At 37.1% G+C, this 23197-nt stretch overlaps 1 pseudogene; it reads left to right on the forward strand.

Moving 5' to 3' along the window:
• The window catches only part of LOC114896567, a 124062-nt pseudogene that overhangs the window by 97050 nt on the left and 3815 nt on the right, over positions 1–23197 (forward strand).

Here is a 23197-nt window from a genome sequence, read left to right on the forward strand (position 1 = left end):
TCATAAAGATCAGATCAGAAATAAATGAAAAAGAAACGAAGGAAACGGTAGCAAAGATCAATAAAACTAAAAGCTGGTTCTTTGAGAAGATAAACAAAATTGATAAACCATTAGCCAGACTCATCAAGAAAAAAAGGGAGAAGACTCAAATCAATAGAATTAGAAATGAAAAAGGAGAAGTAACAACTGACATTGCAGAAATACAAAAGATCATGAGAGATTACTACAAGAAACTCTATGCCAATAAAATGGACAACCTGGAAGAAATGGACAAATTCTTAGAAATGCACAACCTGCCAAGACTGATTCAGGAAGAAATAGAAAATATGAACAGACCAATCACAAGCACTGAAATTGAAACTGTGATTAAAAATCTTCCCACAAACAAAAGCCCAGGACCAGATGGCTTCACAGGCAAATTCTATCAAACAGTTAGAGAAGAGCTAACACCTATCCTTCTCAAACTCTTCCAAAATATAGCAGAGGGAGGAACACTCACTAACTCATTCTACGAGGCCACCCTCACCCTGATACCAAAACCAGACAAAGATGTCACAAAGAAAGAGAACTACAGGCCAATATCACTGATGAACATAGATGTAAAAATCCTCAACAAAATACTAGCAAACAGAATACAACAGCACATTAAAACAATCATACACCATGATCAAGTGGGGTTTATTCCAGGAATGCAAGGATTCTTCAATATACGCAAATCAATCAACGTGATACACCATATTAACAAACTGAAGGAGAAAAACCATATGATCATCTCAATAGATGCAGAGAAAGCTTTTGACAAAATTCAACACCCATTTATGATAAAAACCCCGCAGTAAGTAGGCATAGAGGGAACTTTCCTCAACATAATAAAGGCCATACATGACAAACCCACAGCCAACATCGTCCTCAATGGTGAAAAACTGAAACCATTTCCACTAAGATCAGGAACAAGACAAGGTTGCCCACTCTCACCACTCTTATTCAACATATTTTTGAAGTTTTAGCCACAGCAATGAGAGAAGAAAAAGAAATAAAAGGAATCCAAATTGGAAAAGAAGAAGTAAAGCTGTCACTGTTTGCAGAGGACATGATACTATACATAGAGAATCCCAAAGATGTTACCAGAAAACTACTAGAACTAATCAATGAATTTGGTAAAGTAGCAGGATACAAAATTAATGCACAGAAATCTCTGGCATTCCTATACACTAATGATGAAAAATATGAGAGTGAAATTAAGAAAACACTCCCATTTACCATTGCAACAGAAAGAATAAAATATCTAGGGATAACCCTACCTAAGGAGACAAAAGACCTGTATGCAGAAAATTATAAGACACTGATGAAAGAAATTAAAGATGATACAAATAGATGGAGAGATATACCATGTTCTTCGATTGGAAGAATCAACATTGTGAAAATGACTCTACTACCCAAAGCAATCTACAGATTCAAGGCAATCCCTATCAAACTACCACTGACATTTTTCACAGAACTAGAACAAAAAATTTTTACAATTTGTATGGAAACACAAAAGACCCCGAATAGCCAAAGCAATCTTGAGAAAGAAAAACGGAGCTGGAGGAATCAGGCTCCCTGACTTCAGCCTATACTACAAAGCAAGAGTAATCAAGACAGCATGGTACTGGTACAAAAACAGAAATATAGATCAATGGAACAGAATAGAAAGCCCAGAGATAAACCCATGCACATATGGTCACCTTATCTTTGATAAAGGAGGCAGGAATATACAGTGGAGAAAAGACAGCCTCTTCAATAAGTGGTGCTGGGAAAACTGGCCAGCTACATGTAAAAGTATAAAATTAGAACACTCCCTAATACCATATACAAAAATAAGCTCAAAATGGATTAAAGATCTAAATGTAAGGCTAGAAGCTTTCAAACTCTTAGAGGAAAACATAGGCAGAACATTCTATTACATAAATCACAGCAAGATCCTTTTTGACCCACCTCCTAGAGAAATGGAAATAAAAACAAAAATAAACAAATGGGACCTAATGAAACTTCAAACCTTTTGCACAGCAAAGGAAACCATAAACGAGACCAAAAGACAACCCTCAGAATGGGAGAAAATATTTGCAAATGAAGCAACTGACAAAGGATTAACCTCCAAAATTTACAAGCAGCTCATGCGACTCAATAACAAAAAAACAAACAACCCAATCCAAAAATGAGCAGAAGACCTAAACAGACATTTCTCCGAAGAAGATATACAGATTGCCAACAAACACATGAAAGAATGCTCAACATCATTAATCATTAGAGAAATGCAAATCTAAACTACTATGAGATATCATCTCACACCGGTCAGAATGGCCATCATCAAAAAATCTACAAACAATAAATGCTGGAGAGGGTGTGGAGAAAAGGGAACACTCTTGCACTGCTGGTGGGAATGTGAATTGGTTCAGCCACTATGGAGAACAGTATGGAGGTTCCTTAAAAACCTAAATATAGAACTACCATATGACCCAGCAATCCCACTACTGGGCATATATCCTGAGAAAACCATAATTCAAAAAGAGTCATGTACCAAGATGTTCATTGCAGCTCTATTTACAATAGCCAGGAGATGGAAACAACCTAAGTGCCCATCATCGGATGAATGGATAAAGAAGATGTGCCACATATATACAATGGCATATTTCTCAGCCATAAAAAGAAACGAAATTGAGCTATTTGTAATGAGGTGGATAGACCTAGAGTCTGTCATACAGAGTGAAGTAAGTCAGAAAGAGAAAAACAAATACCGTATGCTAACACATATATATGGAATTTAAGAAAAAAAAATGTCATGAAGAACCTGGGGTAAGACAGGAATAAAGACACAGACCTACTAGAGAATGGGCTTGAGGATATGGAGAAGGGGAAGGGTAAGCTGTGACAAAGTGAGAGAGTGGCATGGACATATATACACTACCAAATGTAAAATAGATAGCTAGTGGGAAGTAGCCACATGGCACTGGGAGATCAGCTCGGTGCTTTGTGACCACCTAGAGGGGTGGGATAGGGAGGGTGGGAGGGAGACGCAAGAGGCAGAGGATATGGGGATATATGTATATGTATAACTGATTCACTTTGTTATAAAGCAGAAACTAACACACTATTGTAAAGCAATTATACTTCAATAAAGGTGTTAAAAAAAAGAAAAAAAAACAGTATGGTATTGGCATAAAAACAGACACATAGATTAATGGAACAGAATGGAGAGCCCAGAAATAAGCCTAGCCATATATGGTCATTTAATTTTCAACAAAGGAGCCAATAATATACAATGGGAAAAGAACAGTACCTTCAATAAATGGTGCTAGGAAAACAATAGCCACATGCAGAAGAATGACACTGGACCACTACATCGCACCATAGACAAAAATCAACCCAAAATAGATTAAAAGACTTGCACATCAGGCCTGAAACCATAAAAATCCTCCAAGAAATCATAGGGGGTAAGCTCCTTTACCTTGATCTTGGTGATTAATTTTTTGGATTTGACACCAAAAACAAGGGCAAGAAATGCAAAATGGGAGTGCATCAAACTAAAATCTTCTGCACAGCAAAGTAAACCATTAACCAAATGGAAAGGCAACCTATGGAATGGGATAAAATATGTCCAAACCACATATCTGATAAGGGGTTACTATCCAAAACATATAAGGAACTAATACAACAGGAAAAATAAATAAATAACCCAATTTAAAAATGGGCAAAGAACATGATAGAATAGACATTTTCCAAAGACATACAAATGGCCAACATCACTAATTATCAGAGAAATTCAAATCAAGACCACAGTGAGATATCATCTCACACCTGTTAGAATGTCTATTACCAAAAAGACGAGATAATATGCTGGCAAGGATGTGGAAAAAGAGGAACCCTTGTGCACTGTTGGTGGCAATGTAAACTGGTACAGCCATTATGGAAAATAGTATGCAGTTTCCTCAAGAAATTAAAAATAGAACTACCATACAATCCAGCAATTCCACTTCTGGGTATATATCTAAATGAAATAAAATCAGGATTTCGAAGAGATATCTGTTATCTTCTGTTCATTGCAGCATTTTAACAATATCCAAGGAATGAAAACAACCTAAGTGTCTATCAGTGGATGAATGGATCAAGAAAATGTGGTATAGATACAAAATGAAATATTATTTGACTGGTAAAAAGGGAAATCCTGTCATCTGCAACAACAAGAATAAAACTGAAGGGCATTATGCTAAGTGAAAAAATCCAGACAGAGAAAGACAAATATTGCATGGTATCATTTATATGTAAAAAAAAAAATAATAATAGGCTCACAGAAACTGAGTAGAATGGTGGTTGCCAGGAGCTGGTTGTGGACAGAAACAGAGATTGATAAAAGGGTATAAACTTTCAGTTATAAGATGAATATGGTCTGAGGATCTAATGCATAACATGGTAACTATAGCTGATACACTGTATTGTGTGATTGAAATTTGTTAAGAGAGTAGAACTTAAATGTTCTCTCACACACAAACAAAAAAAAAAGGCAAATATGTGAGGTGATTGATGTGCTAATTAACTCAATGAGGGAAATCCTTTCACATTTTATATGTATATCAAATCATTACATTGTACACTTTAAATGTATTACGATTTTATTTGTCAATTATACCTCAATAAAGCTGAAAAAATAAATAAAGATATTTGACTTCTCCGGGAAAAAAAAATAAATAACAACTGAAGTCATGGGTAAATGTTATCACCTAGGGAACATGCATAGAGCAAATGGTTGAAGATGGACTCTTAGGGAATATTGCATTTAACATGTATTATTGACTAGGAATACTCATTACACTAAGTCAAGTGGTATTCATATCCCATAGAAACATCTTTTAAGTACTTTTGACACTGAAACATATTAACAAGGGTAACTGAAAGAAACACAAAATATAACATTTATCAGTATTTGGTATAACAAACTGATAAATCCCTCTTTTCTCCCTCCCCATGATCCTGGCCTTGCTTTAGATGGATCAAGGTGAGAGGAGTAGTTCTTTTACACGTTATTTTTTGCCACTTCTGCTACCTCACAGGCTTTGTGTTTCTATCAGCTGTATCTCAGCCATTCGGCTCTTTCAGTGGTTCACAATGCCCACTCTAGTTGGAAGAATGGGTTCCATCTTCATTCCCCACTCTTTATGTTTTTCAAGCCAGAGAGTTGCTTCCAGTTTTTTTAACTAATTTCTTTTTCCTAGCTTTCCAACTAGTTCTAGAACAGTTTATTCTCAATCAGTCTTCCAATCACTCCCTGTTCCATGAAATATTTGTACAATATAATTCCAGGTGCTGGGACAAGAAAATTCCATTTTCTCTTTCAATTTAAGATCAAAGGAAAGTTGGACCATTGCCAAAAAACACTGCACTGCCCCATTTGTTGACACTACAGACAGGGCTGGTACAGGGCTCAGAGGCAGGATACCAAGCCTGATGGAGCAGGGGAAGAAAGATCTCTTTCTTCTGGAAAACAGCTGAGTCCTGAAGAAGCAGAGAAGAAAAAACTGACAGTTTGTGACTAATGTGTGAATTTTTGACTACTCTCTAAACACATTAATCTCAACCATCTAGCTCAGTGAATAAATACTGTATTTTGACTAAGATTTCTGATCTAAAAAATACTAATGGCATCATTACCAGTTTCTACAAAGCTCCTTAAATATAAAAGGGTGCTTGTCAGCTGACTGCTATTTTGAATATATGCAACTGCAATTTGGTTTCTTCTTTCTGACCATGTTTTCCATCACTCTGCTGTGACTTTCAGCTCCGGTTAGCTGATCTGAGCTGATCTTTTTCCCTGACGGCAAAGGAGACGAAAGCATTAGAAGCCCGTGCCTCTGCTCAGTCATCTATTATCAGCTGAAGATTTGGCAGATACAGAAGGGGAAATCAGGCTGCAGGGTCTTTATCTTACCCTCATTGTTTCTATCTATTTTAGGTTAGAAAAGGTTTTAGAAGTTAGGGCTATGTTGTGCAGTATGTCATAAATTCTGGGCAAGTTATGTAAAACTACAAAGGCAGACTTCAGAAACAACGGGGTTCATATCATATCCTGTGACCATTTTCTCCTCTTTCCCTAATTGTTCAAAATTTTCACAATGTTAAATCTGAATATCAATAATCTATTAAAAAAATAACATACTTCTGGTGATGACAGAAATTTCATGAAATCATATATCTCAGATTGGAGAGTTCTCAGAGGTAATCTACCTGATTTAAATAACATTGGATAAGAAGACATACAATATAAAGCAATAAACAGAGCAATCTTGGGCTTCCCTGGTGGCGCAGTGGTTGAGAGTCCGCCTGGCGATACAGGGGACATGGGTTCGTGCCCAGTCCGGGAAGATCCCACATGTCGTGGAGCGGCTGGGCCTGTGAGCCATGGCCGCTGAGCCTGCGCGTCCGGAGCCTGTGCTCCGCAACGGGAGAGGCCACAACAGTGAGAGGCCCGCGTACCGCAAAAAAAATAAATAAATAAAATAAATAAATAAAAAACAGAGCAATCTTGTGCATCTACTCTAGCATAATCTTTGCTAGTAACTTATCAGGAATAATTAACCAGGAGTTCTGATTTAACTAGAACATACCCAGTTTTGATTAGCTTTATGATGCTATCTGTGGACTGAATTGTATACTCTCAAAATTCATATGAAGTCCTAACCCCCAGTGTGATGGTATTCAATATTTGGAGATTGGGTCTTTGGGAGGTAATTAGGGTTAGATGAGGTCATGAGGGTGAGGACCTCATGATGGGATTAGCAGTTTATAAGAAGAGGAAGAGAGAGAAGGAGGCCACCTGCAAGTCAGGGACAGGGCTCTCACCAAGAACTGAATCAGCCGGCACCTTCATCTTTGACTTACCAGCCTCCAGAGCTCTAAGAAGTAAATGTGTTGTTTAAGCCACCCAGTGTATGGTGTTTTGTAATTGCAACCATTGCAGACTAATACAATGCCCAGGTGGAAAAATAACTTGCTTAACAAAAGAGTAACCAAAATCACCAAAGAATTTAAATTATCTCCCCAAATTACTTTAATTGTAGATGGAAACAGTATCATATGAAGGCACGGTATATGTTATCTCTTTACCTCAACTCCCACATTTAATTCATAAACAAGTTCCATTAACTCTATCACCAAATGATCATATAATAAATCCAACCATTTCTTTTCATTTTACTAAAGCCACCATCATCTTTCACCCAGATAGCACAGTAGCGTCCCAACATGTCTCTCAGCTTCATCTCTGGGCCTCCCACAAGCCATTCTCCCTACAGCAGCCAGAGTGGCTTTTTAAAAATACAACACATGCTCCAGCTTAACAATCTCCTATGGCTTTGCACTGCACTTAAATCAAATCTAAATTTCTCACCCAGTTTACAAAGCCCTGTACATCTTGGGCCCTGATTACCTCTCCAACCTGGTCTCGTATCACTCTCCTCTTCAACATTGCTGTTTCCCCAACCTGCCCATCAAGCACATTTCTGCCTTAGTACTATGCTATTAGTGTTCTCTTATGAGATCCTCTTCACTTTGCTCTTCACCTTGCTGGCTTCTCCTTGTCCCTCAAATCTCAGTTTAAAAGTCAGCTTTTCAGAGAGGCTTTCCTGACCACACAGCCTAAAATAAGCACTCTGTCATTCTCTATCACACCATTCTGTTTTAATTATGTAGAGCATTTGTTGCTGGCTGATATTTTGCTTATTTACTTCCTCATTTGTTGAATGTAAGCTCCATGAGAGCCAGAACTCATTTATCTAGCCAGCTCCTAAGAGAGCCTGGCACAGAGTTAGTCCAAACATTTTTAAAGTGAATGAATAAATTATATAATTTCAGAACATTAAAGAGGTCTACCTATAGAAATATATTCCTTTTACCTGTCATAGTTCCAGAAATTTCTACAATTAGAATCATTTTTATGAATGGGACTTTATTAAAATATAAAGATGTAAGTAAAATAACCTAAAAAGTATAATTAATCATTAAAACGTTCATATAATTAGTTAATTAACCCTAGATAAAAACATTGCTTCAACAGAATGAGTTGTAAGAGGGGGGAAAAAGGAGTGTAGAATTTGGAAGTTACTTTCCAGAAAGAGAAAGTAACATAATGGGAAGGCCTTGAGTAGCTAGAGCACATCATGGAGGTAAATTAGTGAAGGGGTCACCTGAGCTACAATTTTGTATAACTCCTGCTCTGGGAAAAGTGTATGTACTGAGTAACAAAGGCAACCCAGGAACTCTTAATTTTGTATCTCATTTTTTTCTCTCAAGTGTTAAAGTACTTTCCTAGCTATGTTCTCAGTAATCATCTACTGTCTCTGTGAATCAGGCAGGTTGCATTGTCCCTGCCAATCCATCAAAATGGAGAAATTAGGACACTCTGTCACATGGTTAGTCACTGGTAGATCTGCGATTCCAGCCACAGCTCTTCTCATTGCCAACCCATTCTTTCACAATGTCCAGTTTGGACACTTAGCTCAGAAAATTCTCACTAAAACTTCTATGAGCTGGTATGATTTTCATATTCTATGAGTAACATGAGAGGCATGAAAGGTGCTGTTTGGAGGGAAGCAAATTACAGGGATGAAACGATTTTGGAAACATCAATAACCTCACAACTAGCCTCCTACCCTGCTCCACCCACCTCCAGATTGTTGCTCACATATTTACATCACTTGATTGAACTTTGCTTTGTAATTCACTCATTGAACATTCAGCAAATATTTATTGAGCATACGTGAAATGATAGGTATTGGTCTAAGTACCTGGGACACAGCAGAGAACAAAATTAATTCCTTTTCTTTATTTTACTTTATTATGCAGATATTGCAAGGTTTTCAAGTTCCTTAATGGCAAAATGAATTTTTTTATTCCAGTCTATAATCTTTCCCTTAGATATCCCCTATCCTTACTCCACTGCCAAATAAATATTTGTTAAAGTTAATGGAATTGAATGGAATAGGACAGAGTAGAACGGCATGCTCTGTGTTCTGACCCCACACCCTGCACCCAGGTCATGTTCGTCTTATGCTGTTTAGGGCTTAAGTAGTATTGTGGAAGATTTTCAAATGTTGCAGACAACTGAAAGCATAAGTCAGTGTTTCTCAAAGTAGGGTCTTTGGACCATAGGCATCTGTGGTCTAGGAAATCTGTTAAAAGTTAAAATTCTAAAATTCCGGGCTTCCCTGGTGGCGCAGTGGTTGAGAGTCCGCCTGCCGATGCAGGGGACACGGGTTCGTGCCCCGGTCCGGGAAGATCCCACATGCCGCAGAGCGGCTGCGCCCATGAGCCATGGCCGCTGAGCCTGCGCGTCCAGAGCCTGTGCTCTGCAACGGGAGAGGCCACAACAGTGAGAGGCCCGCGTACCGCAAAAAAAAAAAAATTCTAAAATTCCAACCCAATCTATTGATATTATGTCAAAATCTCCTAGGCACATCTGCAGGAATCCCAAAGATTCTTAGGCACTTTCAAGTTTGAAAGCCACTGCTTTAAGCCTCAAATTAGAGCCAGAGGCAATAAAATCATGTACTCCACTTGTTCTGAGAGTGCTAAATCACTTATAAATGATTTCTTTTTGTATCTCTTTTGTTGACACAAGTTCAATTGCTAGTACTTGATAGATAAATGACAAAAAAATTTAAAAAGCAGCCATCTAAGATAAGGCCCTGAAGTTAAGATGTATATCTAGAGCTTATCAAGCATCTGATTGACACATTCACTTTTGTGGAAGTTCTGCAAAGGGCAGACAGCATCTCTCCAAAACTATCTAGTGATGACTGACTTTGGTTCTTTTATTTTAGCTGAATAATTAACTCAAATAAAGGCAGCTTTTTGATCTAAACATCCCTCAACAATTATTCCCATTTTCTGCTTGATTTTAATTGCTGAAGATTTGTTTGATTTATGCCAAGTAAATATATTGCTATCATTTTTAATAATATAATTCCAATTATTACAAAATTAATTGTGAAATCAGAACTACATTTATTGATAGGAGCACTTTTTTCCATATGAAGGTAGCTTGCATTATCACAGTAATTCTACCTTAATTTCTTTACACTGATTTTTTTTAATATATCACTCTTTCAAACTATTTGTAGTCTCATCAAGGCATTTATCTAATGAAATCCTTTAAAACTACTTCCCCAGATAATGTCAGAACATAATAACATCAAAATGGCCCTATCATGTAGTCCCACTGGGTTCTTACTTAAATTTTTTATTTGAATATATTGAAAAATAAAAAAGAAAGGGTGCTTCTATGGATTAGAATATAATCCTCATGAGAATCTATTACGTACGTACAAGTTCTTCCTGTCCATTTTTTTAAAGATTTTGTGCTCTGTAAAATCTTTATTATGGCTATCTATTTAAGGCTGGGTATTATCAAACTATCCGAATTTATTTCCCCTACTCTGAGAAAGAAACCACCACTCAAAACCACTGAAAATATAGTTCTTTGTTTTTACCATTAGACATAGATTCAAATTAGCCAGTTTTATTTCACAGATTAATCTACTTTCTATGCTACTTCATTTTATCACTTCTTTTATTGCAAGTAATATATAAACCCAGCCCACCTCCAAAATAAAGTCATTTACATTTAATTTATTGATTCTAACATAACTTGGTAAAGAGTGGTAGAGACTTGCAATAATTTGAAGGATGGATTTTTTTAAGTCTAAAGTTTACAGAGTTTTAAGCTATATCCAGAAGAATATCAGCAGCCAGAGTTTTAGGAAGAAATAGTGGTATTGGCTCCATAATTTCCATACTCATAGCTCATACCCAGTCCCTCTCCAGGCCCAGTATCCTATTCCATGCTTTACTCTCAGCCTTCTTCCCAAAAAGATTCTTGATAGGCCAGGAGTTTCTGGGATACAGATGGAGGACAGTATATAAAAAGAATCAAATGGCTGTGAGAGAAACCTGAAACAGGCAAAGGAGTGTAAAGGAATGAAACTTTACTGTGGTTCAATCTGTTCAGCCAGGAAAAGATGGAACAGAAGTAGTCCCTTTCTCCTATTCCCATATTTACGGACGAATATACTTTTGTAGGAGTTGTGAAGAGACTCTAAAACTAGAAAAGCTGAAAAGTACCACATGCTGCTCCATACCTTTTAGGTCAGGTGATTTGAGTGGGTGCTTCTGGGGTATTTTGGTTGGAGGGAAGGGGAGAGTTGGCAGATTTATCAAGTAAAAATACAGAACCACTAGTTAACTGTGAATTTCAGATTTTAAAAAATGAAAGGCTTTTAATGTAAGTATGTTCCTTGCAATATTGGGAACATACTCATACTAAAATAGTATTCATTATTTATCCAAAGTTCAAATTTAAGTAGGCAACCTGTATTATTTCTATAGTAAGAATCCCTTCAGTTCTGGGAGATCTTAAGCCTCCCATTGGTCTCTGGGAGGGCAGACAGAAGAGAACAGAGCTCTTTGAGAGCCTTGGAGTGCAAAAAGTAACAGGAAAGGGCCAAAAAAAGGGGGGAGTAGAAGAGTCACTGGCTCCAGGGACAGAGAAAAGAGAGAACAAGGAGATAGAATACCTTCTAGGAAATCTATCCTATCTCATCAAAATGGGCAGAAGATAAAACCTGTCATCTGATCACTCAGCAAGGATATCCATTTGATTTAGGAGAGAAAGGACTGACCCAGAGAAGTTAAGGTACTTTAAAAATTAAAGAGCATATAAGAACCACGCTCTAACCGATTGCACCACTGGAGCTAACCTAGTAAAGAGTAAAAAATAAAATAGATGAAACACATTAAGCCTGTTGATTATGCTTATAATAAAATCATTGTGTTTAAATTCGCCATTTAGGAGGCAGTAACTAAATGGTTTTCCTTCAGACAATTTAAGATGTATATATGAAACCTGCCTCTGAAGGGTCAAAATTAAAAGTCAACACAGTTTCAAAAAAAAAAAAATTAAAAAGCACAATCTTAATCTACTCACTACAGAGGGCAATGTTGCCCCAGAGCTTGCTCTAAAACTCAACAATTTGGAACATACTTTATAATAATAAATCTATTCTAAGAAAAAAAAAAATTAAGTTTGACTCCTTCACTGAAACTTGCCAGAAGTTCTGGCTGAGCAGTCAGGTGAGATATTGCTCATGAACAAGTTTCATGCAAGGTTTCAAACTTAAGTAGCTGCTTTTTTCTTTCCCCCTCAGTTCTTTCAGGTACCAGGAGAAATCTGCTGCATAGAAATGTTCATTTGAAATTATTAGATCCATGTGATCAATTTGAATTTTATTCAAATTATCCTTCATTGAGAAATATCAAGCTTTTTGGTTTCAATGATTTGTGCTCAGATAGATTGAGTTAAATTCCCCCAAGATTTAGAACTTAAAAGTCCATATGTTCAGGTAAATAATATTAAGACATTCTTAATGTTCTTTATAATTTCCTTTAGGAAAATATTTATAAACTTTGGTAAACAATGTTACAAAAAACCTTCTAGCAAAAATATTATGCTGTCATTCATCATTTAATGATCTTAATAAAGATCAGTTTTTATTAATCTTTCTTCTTTTACCTCGTCACAAACACTTTGACATCTGATGACGTATTGCATTCCAGGAGCTCAAAATCAAGGGAATATTAATATATGATATTACATTACATTATTTTTATACAAATAAGGAAACTTGTTATATGAGAGAGATGACATTGCAGATCAATTAAAAGCCAGTCAATACAGGGCGAGAGAGAGGCATGGACATATATACACTAACAAACGTAAGGTAGATAGCTAGTGGGAAGCAGCCGCATGGCACAGGGATATGGGCTCGGTGCTTTGTGACCACCTGGAGGGGTGGGATAGGGAGGGTGGGAGGGAGGGAGACGCAAGAGATATGGGAACATATGTATATGCATAACTGATTCACTTTGTTATAAAGCAGAAACTAACACACCATTGTAAAGCAATTATACCCCAATAAAGATGTTAAAAAAAAAAAAAAAGTTAAAAAAATAAATAAATAAAAGCCAGTCAATAAACAGAGCTAGGAAAATTAGTTATCCTTCAGGGAAAAAATACTGAATTCCTACCCTACACCAAAACCAAAAATCTATCACAGATGGACTAAAGATTTAAATATAAAAAAGCAGAATTCCCAAGTTTTTAGTAGAAAATCTAGTAGATTATCTTCATGACTTTAGACTTTAGGATAGGGAAAGATTAAAACAGTAAAAGTATCCATCATTTTTTAAAATTTTGAAAACATTAAAATTAAACACTTCTGCTCACCAAAATAGAATTTTTTTGAGTAAAAGAGACAAGCCACAAACCAGCAGAAGATTTTACAACACATATACAGGCATATCTCATTTTATTGTGCTTCACTTTACTGTGCTTCTCAGATACTGCCTTTTTTACAAATAGAAGGTTTCTGGCAATTTTCATTGAGCAAGTCTAAGGGCACCATTTTTCCAACAGCATTTGCTCACATTGTGTCTTTGTGTCACATTTTGGTAATTTTCGCAATATTTCAAACCTTTTTTCATCATTATTATATTTGTTAAGGTGATCTGTGATCAGTGATCTTTGGTGTTACCATTACAAAAAGATTATGACTCACTGAAGGCTCAGATGATAATTAGTATTTTTTAATTAAGGCATGTACTTTTTTTAGACATAATGCTATTGCACACTTAATAGACTACAGTATAATATAACATAACTTTTAACTTTCAATGCACTGGGAAGCCAAAAAATTCACATGACTCACTTTACTGTGATATTGCAGTAGTCTGGAACAGAACCAGCAATATCTCCAAGGTATGCTTGTAATGACAAAAGATTAATTTAAGAATATATAAAGAATTTCTACAATCAATAAGAAAAGAATAGGAACAGGCATTGCACAGAAGAGGAAACAAAAATGGGCAATAAAAATATGAAAAGATTCTCAACCTCATTAGTAATCATGGAAATTCAATTTAAAGCCATAATGAAGTTCCATTATGGTAAAATTAATATTATGCTCACTAGATTGGCAAAAAAAATAAAAAGCTGATAGTATCAAGTGCCAACAAGCACTGGAGCAAGAGGAACTCATAAATAGCAGGTAGAAGTATAAATTGTTACAATCTGTTGGAAAAATATTTTAGCATTCTCCTATAAATCTGACCGTATGAATTTACCACAGCTCAGTCATTTCACTCCTATATGTTGTATGTATGTTTGTATATACAGATATAGATATATAGATATACAATATATAAGAGGAAAGAAATGTCTTTTTCCTCTACCCTTCTAACATCTGTAACGAAAAAAGGATTAGCAAGAGAAAAGCATACCAATTCACTTAATATAAGTTTCATGTGACACAGGAGCCTTCATAAAGAAACAAACACCCAAAGAAGTGGTTAAACCTGAATAGTTTTATGCTAGGTTTGATGAAGAGTGCAGAGCCATAGAAAAATGTCATAGAACAAAAATAGAAAATGAGCTAAGTGGTAAACTGGGGGAAACAGCAAGGCCTATTCACTCAGATTCCTCTTGGTATCTTGGAGGTAAGGATGTACCTTTCCTCTGGGCATAAGGAGGGCACCTCACACATGCCATTCCTGCCCATGCCATTTCTCAGATTCCTTCAGCTTGAAATATTTAATATACCAAGGTGCCATATTCTGGAGTAGTGTGTTCTGAACCCCGTCAACATACACACATACCCTGTAGACACTCTTGTACATGTGTAGCAGGAGACGTGTTCAAAAGTGTTAATAACAGCAATGTTCATGTAGCAAAGAAACCGATAACAACCCAACTTTCCATCAAAAGGAGATTAGATAAGTCAGAGAATATTCACACAATAGAATATTATTTAGCAGTGAAAATAAACTAATCACTATACACAATACACTCAACTATATACCAGTATACACTACACACAATATTGGATGATTTTCATATGCATAATATTACTTAAAAAAAAGTTACAAAACACTACATATAGTACAATACCACTGAATACAGCTGAAAATAAGCAAAACTAAAAATACACTATTTACATTCATATATGGTAATTTTTCTAAAGCAACGTAATGCTGAATGTTATTGCTGTCAAAGAAATAGGGGAATGACAAGTACAGATAGCTTCAATGTTATAGGTAATTTTCTGGTTATTAGTGGAGAGTTCTGTTCATAAGGATTTGTTGCATTATTATGTTTAATAAATTTAAGTTATATATTCTGTTGTGTGAGTCAAATAGTACATACAAATGTTCATTAAAGAATTAGGGCATTAGATTTTAGCTGGATTCGCTGATCCAGCTGATCTCCCATGGCAAATCTCAAGCCAAGAAAAAGTCATCAAAGCAATGGAAAGTTACAGAGAAGGAAGGGAGGGAGGGAGGGACGGAGGAAGGAAGGAGAGAAATCAGACCATACGCCATCATTTAATTGTGTAGACCTGGCAACATTCAATGTTTTTAAGTATACTGGTCTCCTTTTCACGATCTAAATCATATCTGGAGAGGTAAAATTACTTGCTCAAGTATCTATAATCCAAAACCAGACAATGGGACTACCAAACCCAGGCTGTATTCTGTTTCCAGGAGTGTTGGGAATCATTCTTAAAAATAAGACTTCCCTTAAGCCACTGAAAATATTTATATAGCTCTTTGCAGTGCTCTAGGATAATATTCTTCTTCTGTTGCTAAGCGTCCTACAACAATAAACAGCTGGTTACAAGAGAGTGTGCCAACTGCTATGATAGAGAAGTTCACAGTGTGTTGGGAGTATACAGCTATGACACCATACAGAGGGAAGTAGCTCAAAGGCTTTCCAGAAGATGGCATCTACTTGAAGTTCAAAGGACATATAGGAGTTGTCAAATGAATAAAGGGGTGATGAACTATTCAGGAAAATGTAGTCATTCATTCCTAAAATACTACCAGGTATACTTTATGAACAGTTTAAGAGATCTTCAGGGGTAATTCCTGGTGTTCCAGATTTTTGCCTTAAATGGTAACTTTGGAATCTAATGGCTGCACTAAATTCAATCCTAATAGATATTGAAAACTGCTCTTGAATTCCAAGCTAGGATATTTAGCTTTTAGAGTTTCTTTTCTAAATTTACTCCTAACCACCATATTAGTTTTAAAAGTCATGTAAATACAGTCTTGGAAAAGACTTGAAGGATCATCTAATCCATTTCCTTTATCTTATATATGCAATTCTAATAAATCCAGAATCTTATGTGAATCAGTTTCAAAACAGTGGCATATTTTAAAAGCTCAATTAACAATCAAAAGTAATTTTTTTAGTTCCATTTTTAGTTACTTTTCTCATAAACCATTGTAACTGATTCACTGAGTGAGCTGGACTCATTCAAAGATGAAAGGAACCATATTCTCCTTACTGCTCCCCATTAAGCCAGCTTCATGGACTCATTTATCTGCCCCTTCTGGATGGAATCCCAGATAGGTCCCACAGCTTTTTCAGTCACTATTACATATTAAATAAGAGGAAGCTTAGTTTTTGGCATTTTAAAAAATGTAGCCCAATATATAAATCAGGTAAGTCTGTCCAGGCCAGTGTAAAAATCAGAACTCAATTCAGAACTTCTTCTCTCCCCCAAATCACATCTGACCCCAAGGGTCAGTTTGGAAGCCCAAGGGATGAAGGCAGCCATGTGGTAAGGCCTGCCTTCTTCCTCTCCCATATGTTACCCGCTCCAAGGCCACAGCATAAACCTAAAGAAGAGCTAAGCAGAAGATGTCTCACAGGACTGCTCCAGTCAGGATCTTGGATTGGTGCCCTATATATATGGCAGATGTCCGAAGTGAATCCTTTTCCTCATGGAGGGAAATGAGGAGAGTCTGGCAGGCACCTCACAGACCTCCTCACTAGGGACCTCAGACAGCAAGTCTATATTCCCAGGGGCAAATGCAGTGCCTCTCCTCCAACTAGATGCCTACAACGATTCATTCCATTCCCAGTGTTCACCTTCTCTTCTTTGGGTTACATTGCCTAATGGTCTTCTTGGGCAGGATAGTTTTTAAGAAGTCTCTGACTATCAATATCCATAGGCTCCAGGACTTCCCTGGTGGTGCAGTGGTTAAGAATCCACCTGCCAATGCAGGGGACACAGGTTCGATCCCTGGTCCAGGAAGATCCCACATGCCGCACAGCAACTAAGGCCATGCACCACAACTACTGAACCTGTGCTAGAGCCTGCAAGCCACAACTACTGAGCCGGTGTGCTGCTAATACTGAAGTCCGCATGCTTAGAGCCCGTGCCCCTCAGCAAGAGAAGCCACAGCAATGAGAAGCCCGTGCACTGCAACGAAGAGTAGCCCCCACTTGCCACAACTAGAGAAAGCCCACGTGCAGCAATGAAGACCCACGTGCAGCCAAAAATAAATAAATAAATTTATTTAAATATATATATTTATACATAGGCTCCACATCTGTCCCCAAGAAATCTTGCCTTTGCCCCACCACTGGTGGAAATGCAGCTTGCTTCTATTACAGCCAACATTCCTCTATAATCAGAAAGGACCAGCTCCAGCTTCTCGCCTCTTGACATTTCAGACATGAGTTAAATATCAACCTGGGGTCCTTCATCTCCTAAAGGACACAGACAAACTTTCTACTGAGTTTAAAGTAAAATGGAAATATCCTCCTACCCATTACCTGTGATGAGGCATGGTTGGTGAAAGACAGTAATCCAACATACTGACAACTTTCTCCAATAAATTCTCTCTCAGCCTCTTCAGCCTCACCCTCTTATATGGATGCAATATGGGTGATGGATTACTAAGAAAATCCAACTTGGACCACTCCCTTTGCAAGTGCCACCTAGGTTGCAAGCACATCACTTTAGAATGTGAGTCCCCACCAATGCTCTCAGCCTTTTGACCTCTTCTGAAACTCCAAGGCAAGAGGAAGACATGGTACTGACATCTTGTTTCACCATGAACACACAATCCACAGCCTCATTAATTCAAATGCTTGTTCTTCTATCCACTTCCTGACACCCCACAGATGTTCCAGTACCATACAGCCTTCCAAAATACCCACCCACCCCCAAATAATTGTTTATCCATCAGAGACAGACCTGAATTTCCTTTTTCTTCCTTTACCTTGCTTCTGGCCTTTTTTCCAACTGGCTTTTAAAAATCCTTTGGAAGAAGTAAAAATGACCTGCCAGGTACAAGATTCACTCTTCATAGGCTAGGACAGTATGAGGAAGTCGATGCAACTGTCTCAAGTTAATGACTTGTCCCTTACACATATAAGGAATCATATCTAGAGAGGTAAAATAATTTGTTCAAGTTCACATAACTAATTAGGGGCAGAGGTGCCAATGGAACCTTCCTGGAACCAAGAAATAACTCTAATCAGTAGAATAAATTACATTACATCTTATCAAGGTTTTAGCAAACAATTTAAATAATTTAGGAGGTTTTAAGCACATCAATCTATTGCTGGTTTGGAAGCCTTTTTTTTTAAATGGCAACTCCGTGGTTTCTTGAATGAGCAAGATAGTTTACAGTGCGTTATCTTATCATTTCTGATAATACAAATTCCTAGTCACTGAAGCATACAGGTTGCTTGGACATGTCAATCTTTGTACATGGGTAGCAAAAAACAAAACAACAAAACAAAAAACAATTTAGAGGCACTAATGAGCATAATACCTCTTAAGATTTTGAATTCCTATGTCTTTTGCTGGAAGCACATCTGCGACTATAATTAGATCCCCAGTTAGAGAAGGAGAATTTCTACAAAGGTTTATTTCCTTTCTGAAAAAAAAATTACTACCTACTATGTGTCTAGCCCTATGTTAGACAGGGTAGAAGATATAAAGATGAATAAAAATATACCCTGCCTTCCAAAAACTGACATTTTTATTTTTTAAAAAATCAATATATATTACAAGTATAAAAATGAAAGTGTCAAGATAAAATGATATGGGTTCACAAAAGGGTTCTCAATACATATTTTTTGAATGAGTAAATGACCACTCTTTGGAGGAGGTGGCATTTGAAAATGGGTAGAACGTGAACATGCAGAGACTGGAAAAGGACCTTAAATCAGAGGGACTAGCATAAGTAAAGGCAGGTGAGAAAGCACAAAGATAGGAACCACAGCTGCAATTTGTGCCTGGCGCTTCATTTAGCATCTTACAAGTATTCTCTAATTCTGGCCTCACAGTAATGATGTTATTATCCTGATTTTACAAATCATAATAAGAGCTAACCTTTATCGAATGCTTATTTTGCGCCAGGCATGTTCTTAGTACTTGTATGTATATGTAGTCCCATTTAATCTTCTTAACAAACCTATGATATGAACAATGTGATGTTTCCATTTTACAGTGAAAAAAATAAGGATCAGAGAGATGAAATATTTTGCCAAGGTCATGAAGCAAGTAGTGATGAAGCCTGATTTCAAGCTCAGGTCAATTCAATTTGCTCTAAATTTCTGTTATGCTCCTTCTCTAGAAAATAACAAGTTCAGTTTGGTCTGAACAAAGGGAATAAGAAAAAGGATAGTTGAAAATAAAGTATTAAAAATAAAACAGGCCTTAAATATTTGGCTATGTTTGAGCTTTATTCTATGGACATCAGGAAGTTATTTAAGCCTATTTGTAGGTTCTGGGCTTCAAAAACCATTCACAACAAGAATGTTTATTGGTTTTTATTCTAGATGTTAAAGAGCTCATAACTGCACGTCTTCATACTTGCGTTTGCCAAGTATGGGAAAGGCAGACTCTGTGACAAATAACCTCCCACAAACTCTACATAGTGGTGGGGGAGGGGAGTGTGGCCTGTGAGCTCCTCCTTCAAAGACTGAGGAGAAAAGATCAAAACCAGGGAATTCCCTGGCAGTCTAGTGGCTGGGACTCTGTGCTTCCACTGCAGAGGAAACCAAGGGTTTGATCCTTGGTCAGGGAACTAAGATCCCACAAGCCACATGGCAAGACCAAAATAAAAATAAAAAGACAGCTGTCATTTAAAAAAAACAGATCAAAACCAGTGGCCCCCCAGCCAAATCCTGGACACAAATGTGTTTCATTTGGTCCACACCTTGTTTTAAATGTTGGAAATTTTCACCTAAAAATCTGAATTTCAGGCTTTTCTTAAAAATTCAGCAGATTTGACAATGCCATATTACATGGCAATATTTAGCTGGAGCCAAATAGAGCCTGCCTGCTTTAGACAGGTCATGCTCTCCAGCATGCCACCATCCCTAAAACTCTCTATGTGTTTTTATTTAGCACTTCCTCTATGTTTTTTAAACTTTTTAGGACTAATTATAAAATATTTCAAACATACAAAAAAATCACATAAAGAAAACAGACATACATCTATGCAACCCACCACTCTATTCAAGACACTCTGTCATACTTGCTTAATATCAACATTTTTTAATTTAAAGAAAAAATGTTAAGGAATTTTTTAATATTTCTACTGGGAGTGAAAACTACTATAAGGACTTCGGAGAGAAATTTGGCCATACCTAATAAAGTTCAAATCTTCAGACATAACCATATCTAGAGACATGTGCTCTAAAAAATACTCTCATACATATGCATGAAACATGACTTTCTGTCCACTTATAATCAGCCCACTTCACTTATTTATATTATTTCCCTCTGCTTGTTACCTGTCACTGATCTATTTCCCTAATTACCCACTAGTGTGCAGTCCTAGGACCAGCAACATCAGCATCACCTAGGAACTTGTTAGGGATGCAAATTCTCAGCCCCCTCCCTAGACCTACTGAAATTCACAGGGAGGGGGTGGGCTCCAGAAATTTATATTTTAATGTTTGGAAAGCACTACTCTAGGGTTACAGACTAACTTCATCTTTAAAACATATTTTTCCTAAGTGTTATGGGCTGAATTATGCCCCCCACCCCAAATTCATATGTTGAAGCCCTAATTCCCAATATGTCAGAATATGACTATGTTTAGAGACAGGGCCTCTTAAGAAGTGATTAAGTTAAAATGAAGGTTAGGGTGTACTCCAATCCAATATGACTAGTGTCTTTATAAGAAGAGGACCTACAAGTTAAGGAGAGGCCTCAGAAGAAATCAAACCAGCTGACACCTTGATCATGGACTTCCAGTCTCCAGAACTGTGAGAAAATAAATTCCTATTGTTTAAGCCACCCTGTCTGTGAGATTTTGTTATGGCAGCCCTAACAGACTAATATATTAAGTGAAATATATATTATTTTTAATTAATCATATCAACTCTCTCCTCCATGATTTGGATTATTTTTATCCTGATATATACTATTCTGGCTTCACAGCTTCATTTGGACACTTTTTCTTTTTTTTTTTTTAAACATCTTTATTGGAGTATAATTGCTTTACAATGGTGTGTTAGTTTCTGCTTTATAACAAAGTGAATCAGTTATACATATACATATATCCCCATATCCCCTCCCTCTTGTGTCTCCCTCCCACCCTCCCTATCCCACCCCTCTAGGTGGTCACAAAGCACCGAGCTGATCTCCCTGTGCTATGCAGCTGCTTCCCACTAGGTATCTGTTTTACATTTGGTAGTGTATATATATATCCATGCCACTCTCTCACTTTGTCCCAGCTTACCCTTTCCCCTCCCCATGTCCGCAAGTCCATTCTTAGTAGGTCTGCATCTTTATTACTGTCTTGCCCCTAGGTTCTTCGTGGCCATTTTTTTTTTTTTTTAGATTCCATATATATGTTAGCATACGGTATTTGTTGTTCTCTTTCTGACTTACTTCACTCTGTATGACAGACTCTAGGTCTATCCATCTCACTACAAATAGCTCAATTTCGTTTCTTTTTAAGGCTGAGTAATATTCCATTGTATATATGTGCCACATCTTCTTTATCCATTCATCCGATGATGGGCACTTAGGTTGTTTCCATCTCCGGGCTATTGTAAATAGAGCTGCAATGAACATTTTGGTACATGACTCTTTTTGAATTTTGGTTTTCTCAGGGTATATGCCCAGTAGTGGGATTGCTGGGTCATATGGTAATTCTATTTGTAGTTTTTTAAGGAACCTCCATACTGTTCTCCATAGTGGCTGAACCAATTCACATTCCCACCAGCAGTGCAAGAGTGTTCCCTTTTCTCCACACCCTCTCCAGCATTTACTGTTTCTAGATTTTTTGATGATGGCCATTCTGGCTGGTGTGTGATGATATCTCAATGTAGTTTTGATTTGCATTTCTCTAATGATTAATGATGTTGAGCATTCTTTCATGTGTTTGTTGGCAATCTGTATATCTTCTTTGGAGAAATGTCTATTTAGGTCTTCTGCCCATTTTTAGATTGGGTTGTTTGTTTTTTTGCTATTGAGCTGCATGAGCTGCTTGTAAATTTTGGAGGTTAATCCTTTGTCAGTTGCTTCATTTGCAAATATTTTCTCCCATTCTGAGGGCTGTCTTTTGGTCTTGTTTATGGTTTCCTTTGCTCTGCAAAAGGTTTGAAGTTTCATTAGGTCCCATTTGTTTATTTTTGTTTTTATTTCCATTTCTCTAGGAGGTGGGTCAAAAAGAATCTTGCTGTGATTTATGTCATAGAGTGTTCTGCCTATGTTTTCCTCTAATGGACCCTTTTTCAATGTAAGTCCAACTAACTGCTCTCTCTTCAATACCCAGCTCTGTCCTGCCCTCTGTGCCTTTTCAGTCTGGTCTTGTCTGCAAATGCCCAACCACAGATCCATCTAACCTGCACCTTCTCTGCTCCTCTGTCAGTGGACTACTCATAATGAAATAGGGATATTAGTCAGCCTCTGTCTTTCTCAGTTGTAGGCCCCTTAAGAAAAACACTCTGTTTTCTACCTGACCCATATTAGTTGTGTGTTGAGTGAAAACAGAAAAATCTACATTTGAAAGCAAAGATTTGAGAAAACTAGTGTGTCATGATGTACCAAGATCAAAGCTAATGAAAAGTTTTCAGAATAAGGGAAATAGTACAGAAAACTTTACATAACAGAGAACATGAATTCAGGGATTTCTCAAATCATGCTTCATTGTGAACCATGCATATACCTGAACATTTGCATCTGCTGAGGAGCACACACAGCCAGCAAATGTACTGACATGAACTGAACAGCTGATCTAGTAAGGTGAGGACATGCTGTGAATTCTATGAGAAAGTGATACTGAAAATGTCAAG

Source organism: Monodon monoceros, unplaced genomic scaffold, assembly GCF_005190385.1.
Source record: "Monodon monoceros isolate NGI ecotype Baffin Bay Population unplaced genomic scaffold, NGI_Narwhal_1 Super_Scaffold_16, whole genome shotgun sequence".
Lineage (NCBI taxonomy): Eukaryota > Metazoa > Chordata > Mammalia > Artiodactyla > Monodontidae > Monodon > Monodon monoceros.